Source organism: Desmodus rotundus, chromosome X (genome assembly GCF_022682495.2).
Source record: "Desmodus rotundus isolate HL8 chromosome X, HLdesRot8A.1, whole genome shotgun sequence".
Lineage (NCBI taxonomy): Eukaryota > Metazoa > Chordata > Mammalia > Chiroptera > Phyllostomidae > Desmodus > Desmodus rotundus.
In genome coordinates, this window is record NC_071400.1 from 23,979,507 (window position 1) to 23,995,389 (window position 15,883).

At 38.4% G+C, this 15,883-nt stretch overlaps 1 pseudogene; it reads right to left on the reverse strand.

Moving 5' to 3' along the window:
* Positions 1-4,161: 4,161 nt before the first annotated feature.
* LOC112310793 (L-lactate dehydrogenase A chain-like) lies at positions 4,162-5,255 on the reverse strand (annotated as a pseudogene).
* Positions 5,256-15,883: the final 10,628 nt, after the last annotated feature.

Below are 15,883 nucleotides of genomic sequence, written 5' to 3' on the forward strand. Positions count from 1 at the left end.
AGTTCGATTCCCAGTCAGGGCACATGCCTGGGTTGCAGGCCAGGTCCCCAGTAGGGGGCACGTAAGAGGCAACCGCACATTGATGTTTCTCTCCCTCTCTTTCTCCCTTCCTTCTCCCTCTCTAAAAATAAATAAATAAATAAATAAATAAATAAATAAGGTATTTTAAAAAGTAAATAAAGTACATCTTTTCAAGAAGATTTGACTGGGTGGTGGGCACACAATGCAATATACTGATTATGTATAATAGAACTGGACCCTTGAAGCCTTAATATAATCTTATTAACTGTTGTTACCCCAATAAATTTATTTTGTAATATACATACTAAAATAAATACAGATAGTTTAGAAAAAGAATCCAGGAAATAGAGACATAAACATGAGTTTCTCTGTTGTGATCAGACTAATAGGGAAGTGATGAGGAGATTGTCAGGTTGATATCTGAGAGACAATTGTCAAAAATCTCATGTGTTAACTCACTTTCAGATGTAATGTAGCTATGCCCCTGGAAAACTCTGCAAGTTAAGGATGCCTAAAAAGTACTTTTAGAAGACAGAGCAGGTATTTTTAGATGTCAGTTGCTATTTAATTGTGTATTTAAAAGCATGAGATTAATGACAGCATGATATTATACCAGAACGGGCCAGACAGCATTATTTAGTTGCACAACTATAGGCAGCACTCCTGCTCTCTCTGCCACCAGCTGTCCTGTAAACTCTATGTGGTAAGTGATGAATATGAACAGGTGAGGGTGTGATCATTTCACCACCAGAACTGGAAACAGCAAATAACAATATATGCCTCACTGTTGGACCTGTTTGTGTGAAGTTCAATCAACTATTATTACTTTTCTCAAGTTGTTTGCTCCAGATTTTTTTAAGAAGGTGTTTTAACTCAGTAATTTATGGCAATTACTCCAAAAAGAGTTATATTTCCTTGTATGCATCAGAAGTTCCTTCAATGTATATGTGTACTTAATTTCTTAAACTTGGTTTGAAAAACAAAAACTATTATGGATTGGTTCCTTCTTTCTTATAATAAAGGCATTGTAAATTCATGTTGAATATATTTTATCAAATATTATTAAAAATGAATCATAGGTGCCAAGTTCAGAGCTTTGATTCTTGAGTCATAGGAGCACAGATCTGGTTTCAAATCTCAGCTTTTCTGCTCACTGCCTTTGTGACTTTGGGCAGGTTTCTTCTCTGAACCTCATTCTCCTCATTTGTAAAGTGGGATTATAGAGACAGTTATGTGTGAAAAGTGTCTGTTACATACTAGGTGATTAAAATAAAAGCCCTTTCCTTATAGATATTAGACTCAGCTTTCTCATATGTAAATGGAGGTGAGGATAATCTCTTAACTATTTGAGGGTTGTTGAGAAAATTTAATATGTAAATTACATTAAAGTGCTTTGCAACCTGTGAGTCACTTTACATATGTTAGGCTAATATAACTCTGGGTGATATTTCAAGGGCAAGAAGAGTTTGGGGCACATTTAAATAACTGTGTAGGTGGCCACCTATTTCGCCTACATGGCTGTTTTTCATTTCCTCAATCAGTAAGATGAGGAGGATTAACGACAGTATTTAAAAAAGCCCATGGTATAAAATACTTTAAACCTTTTGATTAGCGCTATATAAATCTCACCTATTGTATTTAATGCCATAGCTGTGTTAGAATAAAGAGTGTGCATTTTTGCATTTGGCTATCCATTTAACTGGGCTTTAGAATCTTGTGTTTCACAGCAGGAAACACTGAAAACCCCTGTGATGATTAGAATGGGAAGCTTGAAAAAAAAAGTTACTTGGTTTTGAGATAGTGAAGCTTTGATTGATTCTCTAAACGATTTAGAGAAAAAAAATTTTTTTGTACTCTAGTCACCCCACCCCCTCCCACACACATAACCCTCTCAAGTAATCAAATAAATAGCTTACTGGAGAAAGTGTAACACTTTTATTGGCTGGCTATAATTCAGCATTCAGGAAAAATTTGCTGATGATACTCAAAATTAAAATAATAATAGAGCTCATCCAGAGAGACCATAAGTGTTTGTTCAAACACATACGTGTTTGTTCAAAGGTCCTGGATAATCGCAAGTGTTGTGGATTCAGCTATTTGTTTGCCTTTATTTTTGAAGTATTTCAGATGTTCTGTAACCAACCAAACCAAGCTTTGGCCATGTGGCACCTTGATACATGAGGATTTTATTTACAGAATTCTAACCTCAAGGGCAGGTGGGGGCTGAGTGAGCTCCTGCTCAGAGCCCTGTTTTCCCATGAAACTCAGCACTTCCCTTGCTCCCCAAAAGGCAATAAGCCACAACCATGCCCAGAAGTTCCCCACATCCTTATCTGTTCGTAAGCCAGCTGGGCAACACAGGTCTCCATCTCACCTGTAAGGTGCTGTTACGGGTTTCAGAGTCATCATCCTCTCGTAGCAGCTCTCTTCTTCAGGATCTGAGATATATTGTTCTCAGCCTCCATGTAATGGGTCAGGGAAACATGTGCCGTGTTACACTGGATCATGGTGAAGTTCAGGGAGGCACATGACCCAAGAGAGTGGCTTCTATGTATGCCCTTCAGAGAAACAGAAGTCTGCATTCCCAGTCGTAGTTCAATTCCATTCCAGGCATCTCCCACAAATCCATGCTAAGTTCAGTCTGCACAGCTCCATCAGCTCTCTTTATATCCTTTTCTCTGGCTTCTTCTTCTTCTCTTTCAGACCTCATAGTGTAATCCCCTTCTCTTTCACTCTGTCCTTATTTTAAATGCTCTTTCTGGAACTTCCTATGTGATCTCTTATCTGGCCCCTCCTATGATGTGCTATTTTTGCCAGTTTCCCCGTATCTTTTACCTTCTTTTGGTTGCCATCTTTAGTAAGAGCAAGAGTTCCTTATAACACAGGGACATCCACCTCCCCAGCTATGTCATGAATCATGATATGCCCTTAAAGTCAGGTACACATTTTGCCCAGGGCAGCAGCACAACTATTAACTTGGCATTGTTATGAAAAGTAGCTTAACTGTTCTAACATCCACTTCCCCTTTCTCCCAACCCAGGTTTCTGTGGATTTTCAGGGGACCCCCCACTCTGCCCCCTGTTATACTCTCACTTCTGGTTTTTACAGTAATAAATTGATATATGTGTTTGTTGAGTGAAGAGTTCATCAGAAGAAAAGAGCAGACTATGGAGGGCGACGAAACGGGAAAGCGCCTCTTAGAAGGTTACTAAAATAATGAAGAAATCTCATCCAGTTACCAAAGTTTCAACAGCCCTATGGTAATATCTGAACCAAAGTGGCCAACCTTTCCATAGGCACTGGGTCATTCTGCAAATGGTCAAACCAGAGCAAGTGGTGGTATGTGCTTATTTTACTATTTCAAGTGCCTTATGCATTTATTTATGTCTGTGGTTCATAAATTTTATTGAGTAACAGATTTACCTGGGAACCTTATTTTAAAAAGCTGAGTCCTGGGCTCCATCTGCAAAATTCTGATTTAGCTGATCTGTAGGGGAGTCCAGTTACCTGCAGTTTAAATATGTCTTGATTCTGAAGGGGTGGTTTTTGAATCACAAAACTGAAATACTAACTATGTGATCCTATAGTCTTGAAGCTTAACCTTCGGGAGATAAACTAACAGTTTTACTTTTTGGATTTAACTCATTGACTAGATACAGGAGCACTAGAACATAAAGTCCTTTAATTGTTTTCACTGTTCAAGGTTTATTTGGTGTTTTAATTGATATGACACTTGGACAGTTGGCTGCATTATTTATATGTAGACTTTCTTTTTACATTATATGACAATGGACACTAATCTGATTCATATACTACACAAAATAAGATCCTTAAGAACAGTTATGCACAAGACATGCAATATTGGATTTATACATTGGATCCTAGGATGTGATTGACCAGAGAGAAAAAAGTTGGACTAGGCATGCTGGGTAAAGGAACCACAAGTTACATAACACACAGTGAACACACATACAATTTGAAGGGCAACTGTGGTGCATGAAACATTGGCAGTGGTGCCTTTGAGAGGTGGAACTGTTTCACACTAACCAGGTTAGGACTACACAAGGTAACTACCATCTAGCATCAGGATAGAGATGCAGGTGAATCATTACTGTTTTTATCTTTAGGAAATTGATGTTTTTAGTCGTAGATCAGATAAAAGGGACAATATGCACAATCTCCAACTAAAATCCAGTTGTAGCCTAGATAGGGAGGTGGTACAACATTAGAAGACTTCACAACTGCAACTCTTTCTGGAGCTGCACTCAAGTGCACCTGCACTCTTCCTCAAACGGGCCTCTCCCTCAGGTGTCAGAGTCACCTTCACAACATCTGAGATTCCATTCTGCCCCAAGATGCAAGGAACACTAAGGAAGACATCTTCTTTTACTCCACAGAGACCCTTGATCATGGTGGAAATTGGATGCACCTGCCTTAAGATTCTTCATTATACTTTCTGCTAAATCTGCCACAGATAATTCAATGGCCCAGGATGTGGAGCTTTTCAGCTTGATCACCTCATAAGCACTGTCAACCACCTGTTTGTGAACTTCTTTCCACTGTTCCTTATCTGCATCAGTGCCTAAGTCAAGGTACAGAGTCTTCAGGGACACACCGGCAACATTCACTCCACTCCACACAGGCACACTCGAGTCTCCATGCTCCCCAAGGACCCACCCATGACAGCTTAATGGGTGAACTGACAGCCTGTCCCCCATTAGGTAACAGAACCAGGCTGAATCCAGATTGTAGCCACTTCCAATAACAGAGTTTTGGGGAAAGCCGCTTATCTTCCAAACCACATAAGTCAAGACATCCACTGGATTGGAAACAATAAGCAATATGCAGTTGGGAGTGTATTTTACAACATTAGGAATGATGAATTTAAAGATGGTCTCATTACAATGGACGAAATTAAGACGCCTTTCTCCCTCTCATCGATATGCCAAGCTGTGATAATAACCAGCTTGGAGTTTGCAGTCACATTACAGTTTTTGCCAGAGACAGATTTTGGTGTTCTAAGGAAAAGGATGCCGTGTTGGAGATCCATCATCTCTCCCTTTAATTTGTCTTCCATAACATCAACAAACAAGTTCATCTGCCAAGTCCTTCATTAAGATACTGATGGCACAGGCCATGCCAACAGCACCAACCCCAATGACTGTATTCTTGTTCTGAGGGGTTTGTTCTTCCTTAAGAAGATTCACAATCATCTGATACTTGAGAGTTGCCATATTGGACTTAGAACCAAAAGGAATTGGGTGTGCACAGCAGACGGGCATCAGTGGCGCATGGTGCTGGATCTGGACTTGGTGGCAGCTGCCCCAGTACCTAAAGTCCTCTCATTTTACTGATGCCTCCGGTTCCTTTTTGTTACATAAACTTCCAAATACCATGATTAGTTTTGAATAAAGGTGTTAATTTTAGTTCATCTAGAGCAGCATTTTTGAAAGTGTGGTGTTGGGAAAGCTGAGTCCCCAAAGATCATTTTAGAAAAACTACAAGGTCAAAATGTTTTTACTATTATATGAAGATATTATTTGCTTTTTTCACTCTCATCTCTCATGAGTGTACAATAGAGTTTTCCAGTGTCTACATGATACATGATGTCATCATTTTGATGATTAATGGAATAAGTACGTGTATATTCCTGTGTTTAAATTTTTTTTCTAATTTATAACATGGTAAATGGTGTAGATATAACCCACCCAAACTAAAAACTCTTTGCAGTCCTGATAATTTTTAAAAGTATAAAGTGGTCCTGGACTACAGAGTTTTAAAAGTTATGTTACATTTAACCATGGTTTTAAATGTATATCAGTTGAGAACCAAGATGGCGGCATAGGTAGACACACTGCGCCTCCTAGCACAACCAGAACTGGCAGAAAATCGAACAGCAAGGAAGTCCAACACCAAGGAAATAAAAAATAAGCATTCATCCAGACCAGTAGGAGGGGCGGAGATGGGCAGCCAGGGTGGAGAGGACTTGCTTTGCCATGGCGGGACCGAGACTGGCGGAGTGTGGGACAAAAGGGGCAGGCAGTCTGACCAGTAGCAGACCCCGCGGCCACACATTTGTGCACAGATAAACCGAGAGGGCCGGACTCAGAGTGGCGGAGAAAGGGGCAGGCAGAGCAGCGGGTAGCACTCTGCAGCCCCACACTCACGCATAGATAAACCAGGACAAACAGCAGGGAGCGAAGCAGACCTCGCAACCCAGGGCTCCAGTGCGGGGAAAATAAAGCCTCAAACTTCTGAGTAAAAACACCCGTGGGGGTTGGGGCGGTAGCAGGAGAAATGCCCAGCCTCACAGGAGAAGTCGTTGGAGAGACACACAGGGGCCTAGAGTGTACACAAGCCCCCCCACTCAGGAACCAGCACCAGAGGGGTCCAATTTGATTGTGGGTAGGGGAAGGAATGACTGCAATCCGGCAGAGAGTGGAGTGGGGGCCATTACTCACTCTCGGCCCCTCCCCCACGTATAGCGTCACAGCTCAGCGACCAGCGTTACCCGGCCCAGGGGAACACCTAAAGCTCAGCCCCTTTAAGTAACAGAAGCACCAAGACAAACAAACAAAAAAATGTCCCAAATGACAGAACACTTCAAACTTCCAGAAATAATTCAACTAATCAGCGAACAGATACCTATCAGATGCACAGTTCAAAACACTGGTAATAAGGATGCTCACAGAATTGGTTGAATTTGGTTGAAAACTAGATGAAAAAATGAAGGCTATGCTAAGAAAAACAAAGGAAAATGTACAGGGAACCAATAGTGATGCGAAGGAAACTGGGGCTCAAATCAGTGGTGTGGACCAGAAGGAAGAAAGAAACATCCAACCAGAAAAGAATGAAGAAACAAGAACTCGGAAAAATGAGGAGAGGCTTAGGAACCTCCAGGACATCTTGAAACGTTCCAACATCCGAATTATAGGGGTGCCAGAAGGAGAAGAGGAAGAACAGAAAATTGAAAACTTATTTGAACAAATAATGAAGGAGAACTTCCCTAATCTGGCAAAGGAAATAGACTTCCAGGAAGTCCAGGAAGCTCAGAGAGTCCCAAAGAAGCTGGACCCAAGGAGGAACACACCAAGGCACATCATCATTACATTACCCAAGATGAAACAGAAGGAGAGAATCTTAGAAGCAGTAAGAGAAAAGGAGACAGTTACCTACAAAGGAGTTCCCATAAGACTGTCAGCTGATTTCTCAAAAGAGACTCTACAGGCAAGAAGGGGTTGGCAAGAAGTATTCCACATCATGAAAGGCAAGGACCTACATCCAAGATTGCTCTATCCAGCAAAGCTATCATTTAGAATGGAGTGGAAGATAAAGTGCTTCTCAGATAAGGTCAAGTTAAAGGAGTTTATCATCACCAAGCCCTTATTATAGGAAATGTTAAAGGGAGTTACCTAAGAAAAAGAAGATCAAAAATAGGAACAGTAAAAATGACAGCAAACTCACAGTTATTAACGACCACACCTAAAACAAAAACAAGAGCAAACTAGGCAAACAACTAGAACAGGAACAGAACCATAGAGATGGAGATCACATGGAGGGTTGTCAATAGGGGAGCGGGAGGGGGAGAGTGGGGGGAAAGGTACAGAGAACAAGTAGCATAGATGATAGGTGGAAAATAGACAGGGGGAAGGTAAGAATAGTGTTGGAAATATAGAAGCCAAAGAACTTATATGTATGTCCCATGGACATGAACTGTACGGGGGGAATGTGGGAGGGAGGGGGTGGGCAGGATGGAGTGGAGTGGGGGGTGAAATGGGACAACTGTAATAGCATAATCAATAAATATATTGAAAAAATAACAAAGAGGAGGTGCAAATAGGAGTCAGAAACTCAAGACTCTGAAACCTGCTGAACTTGGGCAAATGGGTTAACCTTATCAGACCTGCCTTCTAATATATAAAATGAAGCAAATAGGCCATATAATTATGGTATCCAAAGTCACTTTAGTTATTAAAAAACAGATGATTAAGCTTGACTTCAAACTAAAATGAAATCCACTAAGGTGAATTTTAAAACTTAATGAAAAAAAAATGTACATCAGTTAATGTAAATTGAGGAAATTGTTCCCAAATCTCAAGGAAATCTCAAACCTGATTAAAATATTTATATTTTTATTTTTTGCCTCCTCTTATAAATCCTTAAGGTAGAAATGAGTAGTGCAAGTCGATAATTATTGATTTTTGACTATCACCTGTATTATCAATATTCTGTAAGCTATTTTCAATGAGATAAAAATATATTCTGACTTAAGGGGTTTACATTCACTTAGGGAAAATAAAAATAAATCATATCAAATCAATGTCTAACTGTGAAATGTTTACAATTATTTTTCTTAACACTTAATCAAAAGTAAAGATGGTCAGCAATCTAATGACTCAGGGTTTCTTGAAAGAGGTAGAACTGGCTCTTCTTTGAAGGATGAACAAGATTTAAGTAGGAAACAAAGTGTTTTCAAATGAAGTCTATTCCTAAAAATGATTACAGATAGAATCTCCAGAGATTTGTATTTTCCTCCTTGTATCTTGCTGTACTGCTTGATTTTTTTTGATCAAATGACATCATTTTAGTAATCAATAACACTGTTTTAAGACAAAAAATATATTACTTCAAAGGTTTAAAGTAATATCGAAACTATGAAGGCCTAACACAAGCTGAAACACTAGGCACATGGTCTTAGAAATTAAGTTGGGATTGTTTTTCTAGTAGAATTACCTCAGATAATTGTGCTAGAACTTTTTTTTTTCATCTCTACCCTTTGGCTGGAGCTATATAAAAATTGTTGCCAAAGGCTGGTTTCAAAATCAGATTTTCCCTTTGTTTTTATTCTGTGTAGCCACCTCATTTTAATACTCCTCTGGATATTTTCGTTTGGTTGTTTTGTTTTGTTTTTTTTTTTTTATTTTTGTTCTGTTTTATGTATTTTTAACTAGCAGATTATTTTGGACCAAAGGCTGTGTACTGAGTGAGACTCAAGTGCTCTCTAGGGAGCTTCAGCTAACATTACATATGGAATGTCCAGTTGCTGGATTGCTCATGCCCAGAGCTCTTTATGACTATTGGGAGTTTTCCAACTGCTGCAGAGAAAGGAACCAATGTCTTTTCTCTATTCAAAGCTGTCAATGGCTTGCAATTCACTTTAAATTCTCCTCATGATGACTTTTGGTATTATATCAATAGTAAATGAAAGCAGCAGCTCGTGTTTTTGCTAAATTCATCAGACTTTATTTTAATACTGGAGAAAAAATTACTTTCATTACTATATTTGGTTCCTTTCTGCTCTATTGTGAAGATCCCTGAAAGACTTTCCCAAGAGTCTCGGGCTACCCAGTTGAAAGAAAACCATGTCTGTGCATTTACTGTGTATCATATTGCACAATGTTTGGTTTCCATAAGATTAAAATGATAACAATTTTTATTTTCTGCCATCTCCAACTTGTATTTCCAAGAAATTTTCAACATGGTTCTACTGGACTGGAGGAAACAACAGGGGAAATAAATTTTAATTATACAAATATAAAAATCATCAAAAGTGGGTGAACATCAGATAGATTTGATGAAAGCTTGGACTGTTTTTCAATATTTACTTCTTGTCAACAAATTAAATTTCAGATTATGTTTAGTAACAGGATTACAACATTTAAACAAATAATAACTTTACACAGCAAAACCTAATTATATTTGTTGAGTCTTGTGCTTTGGATCACTCACAGGAAAGAGATTTGGAATCGCCAATAAAAAGTTCTCAGTATTCATTATATCACCCATCCTATTATTATTTCCTAACAGAAGCTGCATTTTAGATACCATTATTTTCTAAATCTAAACTAAGAAGTGGTACATCTGTAAAACTATTTTTACCTGTGACTTAGGTGAATTCATAATTAATCTTACTTTTTTAATAAAAAAATTACAGTATAAAATTTGGGGGACTAGAATATGGGTTTAATATGAATTTATTTCTTAGCAATTACCAGACAACATAATGGAATATACCATCAAAATAGTCAATACATTAAAATAAAATGAGAGCTAATATTATAAGTTATTTAAAAATTAATGATGTAAAGGGAACTTATTACATAAATGTGTCATTATATGTCATCCCTGTACACTTAATATGTATATTAATATAAACAAAACATGTTCCATATATATGTCAAATATTTAAAAGGTACAAATCTTAAGTAACTCACCATTGGTTGGTTGTTGTTAGGTGTACAAAAATATTTTATACTCATGTTTAATCTAAATCTTAGAACCCAGAAGCACTGATGTGAAAAAAACATAAGCATTTGGTGTCTAGAAAGTTAAACTTATTAAAAGAGATTATGTCAAGATTACTATTGAAGTAAACACTAAGCATCCTAAGAATTCTTTCGAGAGTGTGAAATTATGTAAGGTGTAGTATTACTAGGGTTATAATGAAATTCTTTTGTATCTTTATTGTATTTTTTCCATTACCATTAAATCCCCTTATACCCCCTCTTGTGAGCAATCACCACACTGTTGTCCATGTCCATGAGTCCTTTTTGCTCAATCCCTGCACTGATTAACCCTATCCACTAGCTGTCACCTCTTCTCCATCTATGAGCCTGTCCCCATTTTCCTTGTTAGTTCAGTTTGTTCATTAGATCCACATATGAGTGAGATCATATAGTATTTGTCTTTCTCTGACTGGCTTATTTCACTCAGCATAATTTTCTCCAGGTCTATGCAAATTGTGCTGATAAAGACCCTCCATGCCTGCAAGTCAGGGTATAAAAAGTATTGCCATTTTTATTGAAAACTTACTTTAAAAAAAATTTTTTAATTACTGTTCAAGTATAGTTGTCTCCATTTTCCCACCACCACTTTCCCCCACCCCACTCACCCTCACCACCCACCCCCCAACATTCCCCCCTTTGGGTTTGTCTCTGGGTCCTTTATATATATTCCTTGATGACCCTTTCCCTTCTTTCCCCTGTTATCCCCCTCCCCTATCCCCTCTGGTTACTGTCAGTTTGTTCTTTAATTCAATGTCTCTGATTATATTTTGCTTGCCTGTTTCGTTGATGAGGTTCCACTTATAGGGAAGATCATATGGTATTTCTATTTTGCTTCCTGGTTTACTTCATTTAGCATAATGCTCTCCAGTTCCACCCATGCTGTCACGAAGGGTAGGAGCTCCTTCTTTCTTTCTGTTGCATAGTATTCCATTGTGTAAATGTAACATAGGTATTTGATCCACTCATTTATTGATGGGCACCTAGGTTTCTTTCAGCAGTTGGCTATTGTAAATTGTGCTGTTATGAACATTGGGGTGCATAGGTTCTTATGAATTAGTGTTTCAGGATTCTTAGGGTATAATCTCAGCAGTGGAATTAAGGAGAACATAGGCAGGAAAATCTCAGATATTCCATGCAGCAATATTTTCACCGACATGTCCCCTAGAGCAAGGAATATAAAGGAAACAATAAACAAATGGAACCTCATGAAAATAAAAAGCTTCTGTGTGGCTAAAGAAAACATTATCAAAATGAAAAGGGAAGCAAGTGTATGGGAAAATATATTTGCCAATGAGGTCTCAGATAAGGGTTTGATCTCCAAAATATATAAGGAGCTCATAGGCCTCCAGTCCAGGAAGGCAAACAACCCAATTAAAAAATGGGCAAAGGACTTGAACAGACACTTCTCCAAGGAGGACATACAGAGGGCCCAGAGACATCTGAAAGGATGCTCTACATCACTAGCCATCAGAGAGATGCAAATTAAAACCACAATGAGATAACACTTCACGCCCGTCAGAATGACCATCATTAACAAATCAACAAACAAGTGCTGATGAGGCTGTGGAGAAAAGGGAACCCTAGTGCACTGTTGGTGGGAATGCAGACTGGTATAGCCACTGTGGAAAACAGTATGTAATTTCCTTAAAAAACTAAATATGGAAAACTTACTTTTCATCAAACTCTGGGCAATTGCCTTCCCTCCTGCCACCAAATATACATCTATTAAAAATTATTTTGAAAATTGTGCCACTGACCTGTTAAATAGCTCATAAGTATAAGTGCAAAGCATGAAAATGAACTACTGAGACCAAAGGTGATATTCAATGTAAACTTTTGCCTTTTTTCAACCCTTCTGTTTAAATTATGCCCCCAGGTTCTGGCCAAATTGGAGGCATAGGCAGACTCATTTCGCTTCCTCACACAACCAAAAGAAGGATAACAACCAATTTAAAAACAAAGAACAACTAGAGCTGCCAGAAAATCATTTGCATGGAAGTCCAACAGCCAAGGAGTTAAAGAAACATTCATCCAGACTGGTAGGAGGGGCAGAGATGGGTAGCCAGGGCAGAGTGAATGCACGGCAAGGCAATGGACTGTGAGGGTAATCCCACATTCACAGGCAGATAAGCCAGGAAGAACAGCGGGAGAGCAAGACAGACCTCACAACCCAGGCTTTCAGAGTGGAAAACTAAAGACTCAAAACCCCTGGCTATAAAAAAATCTGTGGGGGTTGCAGCGGTGTGAGAAACTCCCAGCCTCACAAGGGTGTTTGTTGGAGAGGCCCACAAGGCCTTAAAATGTACACATACCCACCCACTTGCGAATCAGCACCTGAAAGGGCACAAGCTGTTTATGGGAAGCAAGGGAAGTAATGCAAAGAGGGGTGAGGGCCTAGCGAGCAGCATTGTTCCCTCTCTGACCCCTCCCCCACAGATAGCACCAGAGAGCAGCAACTAGGGTGGCCCAACCCTGGAGAATACCTAAGGCTCCACCCCTTACCACATAACAGGTGCACTGAAACAAAGAAATATGGCCCAATGAAAGAACAGAGCAAAACTCCAGAAAAAGGACTAAGCAACGAGGAGATAGTCAACCTATCGGATGCAGAGTTCAAAACATGGCTAATCAGGACACTCACAGATTTTATTGAGCTCAGTCACAAAATGAAGGAAAAAATGAAGGCTACACAAAATGAAATAAAGGAAAATGTACAGGGAACCAAGAGTGAAGGGAAGGAAACCGGGACTCAAATCAATTGTTTGGAACAAAAGGAAGAAATAAGCAACCAACCAGAAGAGAATGAAGAAATAAGAATGCAAAAAAAATGAAGAGAGGCTGAGGAATCTCTGGGACAATTTTAAGTGTTCCAACATCCAAACCATGGGGGAGCCAGAGTGAAAAGAGGAAGAGCAAGATATTGAAAACTTACTTGAACAATAGTGAAGGAAAACTTCTCCAGTCTGGTGAAGGAAATAGACTTCCAAGAAGTCCAGGAAGCTCAGAGAGTCCCAAAGAAATTGGACCCAAGGCAGACCACACCAAGGCACATCATAATTAAGTTACCCAGGATTAAAGATAAGGAGAGAATCCTGAAAGAAACCAGAGAAAAGGAGACAGTTACCTATGTAGCTGTTCCCATTAGACTATCAGCAGATTTCTCAAAAGAAACCTTGCAGGCAAGAAGGGGCTGGAAAGAAGTATTTGAAGTCATGAAAGGCAAAGACCTACATCCAAGGTTACTCAGTCCAGCAAAGCTATCATTTAGAATGGAAAGGCAGATAAAGTGCTTCCCAGACAAGGTCAAGTTAAAGGAGTTCATCATCACCAAGCCCTTAGTATATGAAATGTTAAAGGGACTTATCTAATAAAAAGAAGATCAAAACTATGAATATTAAACTGACAACAAACTGACAACTATCAACAACCAAACCTAAAAAACAAAAGCAAACACTAAGCAAACAACTAGAACAGGAACAGAATCACAGAAATGGAAATCACATGGAGGGTTACCAGTGGGGAGAGGGAGGGAGAAAATTGGGGAGGAAAGGTGCAGGGAGTAAGAAGCATAAATGGTAGGAACACAATAGACAGGGGGAGGTTAAGTATAGTATAGGAAATGGAGAAGCTGAAGAACTTTTTTGTATGTCCCACGGACATAAACTAAGAGGGGGAATGCTGGAGAGTGGAGGGGTGGTGCAGGGCGGAGGGGAATAAAGTGGAGAAAAAAATGGGACAACTGTAATAGCATAATCAATAAAATATATTTAAAAAATAAAATATGCACCCCAAAATATACATGCCAAAATATGCTCTTTGATATGTGTAAGTTCAAGTAGGACTTAGAAGGTAATGAGAGAAGATAGTAAGAAAATGCACAAAGAAAAGCAGACCCTGCTCAAAGAGAAAATGTCAAATGCGTAATTCTTCTGAAAACTGTGGCAGAGACAAAAAATAAAAATAAATATGTGGTCAGAAGTACAGGCCAAGCTCTACAGATGTGTATTCTGTTGTTCTGTTTTATTTTACTCTGCAACTTAAAGTGACTCTGAAAGCCACTGAATCAAAAAGGGAGTCCTGGCAACTAATAGAAGGTCAAAATTGATGACAATACTATAAATAAATTAATTTTTAACTACATAGGTTTTTTTCCCCCCACTTTCTGACCTACTAACATTTTGTTTATGGTGGAACTCTACTTGTTACTATGGAGTTTAGTTTTACTAATTATAAATTCTAGATGTGACTTTAAATAAAATTTAGTGTTTTCAAAGTCATGTTTAATGTTACTTATAGATTCTTCTTTTAAAGAGACAAGTAGAAAACAAAGACACACATAACTAAATAACTAGAGTTGTGGGAAGTGGCAGTTGTAATCAATATTATGGTGAGCTAAGGATAACAGCAGAAATGTTCTAAATTATCTAAGTAGAAAGTTACTGAAATTGTCACTTAGCATGTGTTTGAACGTAGTGGTTAAGGGTAATGGCTCAGGAATTACCGATGTGACCTTGAATAGCTTATTGACTTTCCCTGAACCTCAGTTTCTTCATCCATAAAATAAGGATAATAATATTGCTCATCTTATAGGGTCATTAGGGAAATTAAATAAAATAATGCATTTAAAATACTTAGTACTGTGCTTGGTAAATAGTAATTATTCAGTACAATTGCTACATAATTTATGCAGAGCTTTCTCTGATTCACAATATAGCTTTTGGAAGAGTATTTGTTTAAAAGAAAATAATAGTCCTATTTTTCCTTATTCTTACTTAAGTTTGATTGTAAAATACTTACTCTTGTCATTATTGCACTGTGGTTTCAAATATGGGCATCCCTTCTGTATTTGATTTCTAGTTATATGTGCCCACCCTATCTAAACCCAAAAAACAAACATTTGGAGAGGTAGGCACACCTGAAATTGAATATTCTATTACCTTCAGTAATAAATGTCCTTTTGTTGGCACAGAAATCCTTATGTTGTCAGACGGAGGGTATGTCATGATTATTCATGAGCTTATCCACAGTTGCCAGACTTGAAGAACTGGGGTAAAAAGAATTGCTTGGTTGGAGACATGCTTAAATGTGGCCTTTTTACAAATTTACTTATATTCATCAAATATGTATTGAAGACAGCCTATGAGCCAGGCATGTTTCCTAACACTGATAAAGTCCCTGTTCTTGTGAAGCTGATATGGATATGATTATGCATAGGAAGCAAGACCACTGTAGGTTCTGTCCCATTACCTAAGCTGTCCTGAGAGGGAGCCAGCTTGTTGGAAATATGGGGCTTCCACAGTAAGTGTAGTTGTCAAGCTATGGGTTTCAAACTCAGATTTACTGTTGGTGTTGGGAGAGAGGGTGTTATTGTAGAGCCTGGGAAACTGTATGTTCACCAATCTTTGTGAACAGAATGAATAAATAGCATGCCTTGCAAATATATATATACAACTTTTTTAAAAAAAATACACAAATGATGTGATTAGGATAATACAAATTCATTTAAAAGTGTTAGTGACTATATCTTGGAGTTTATATACCCTATGCTTCAACAACTACTAAGATGTAACTATTAT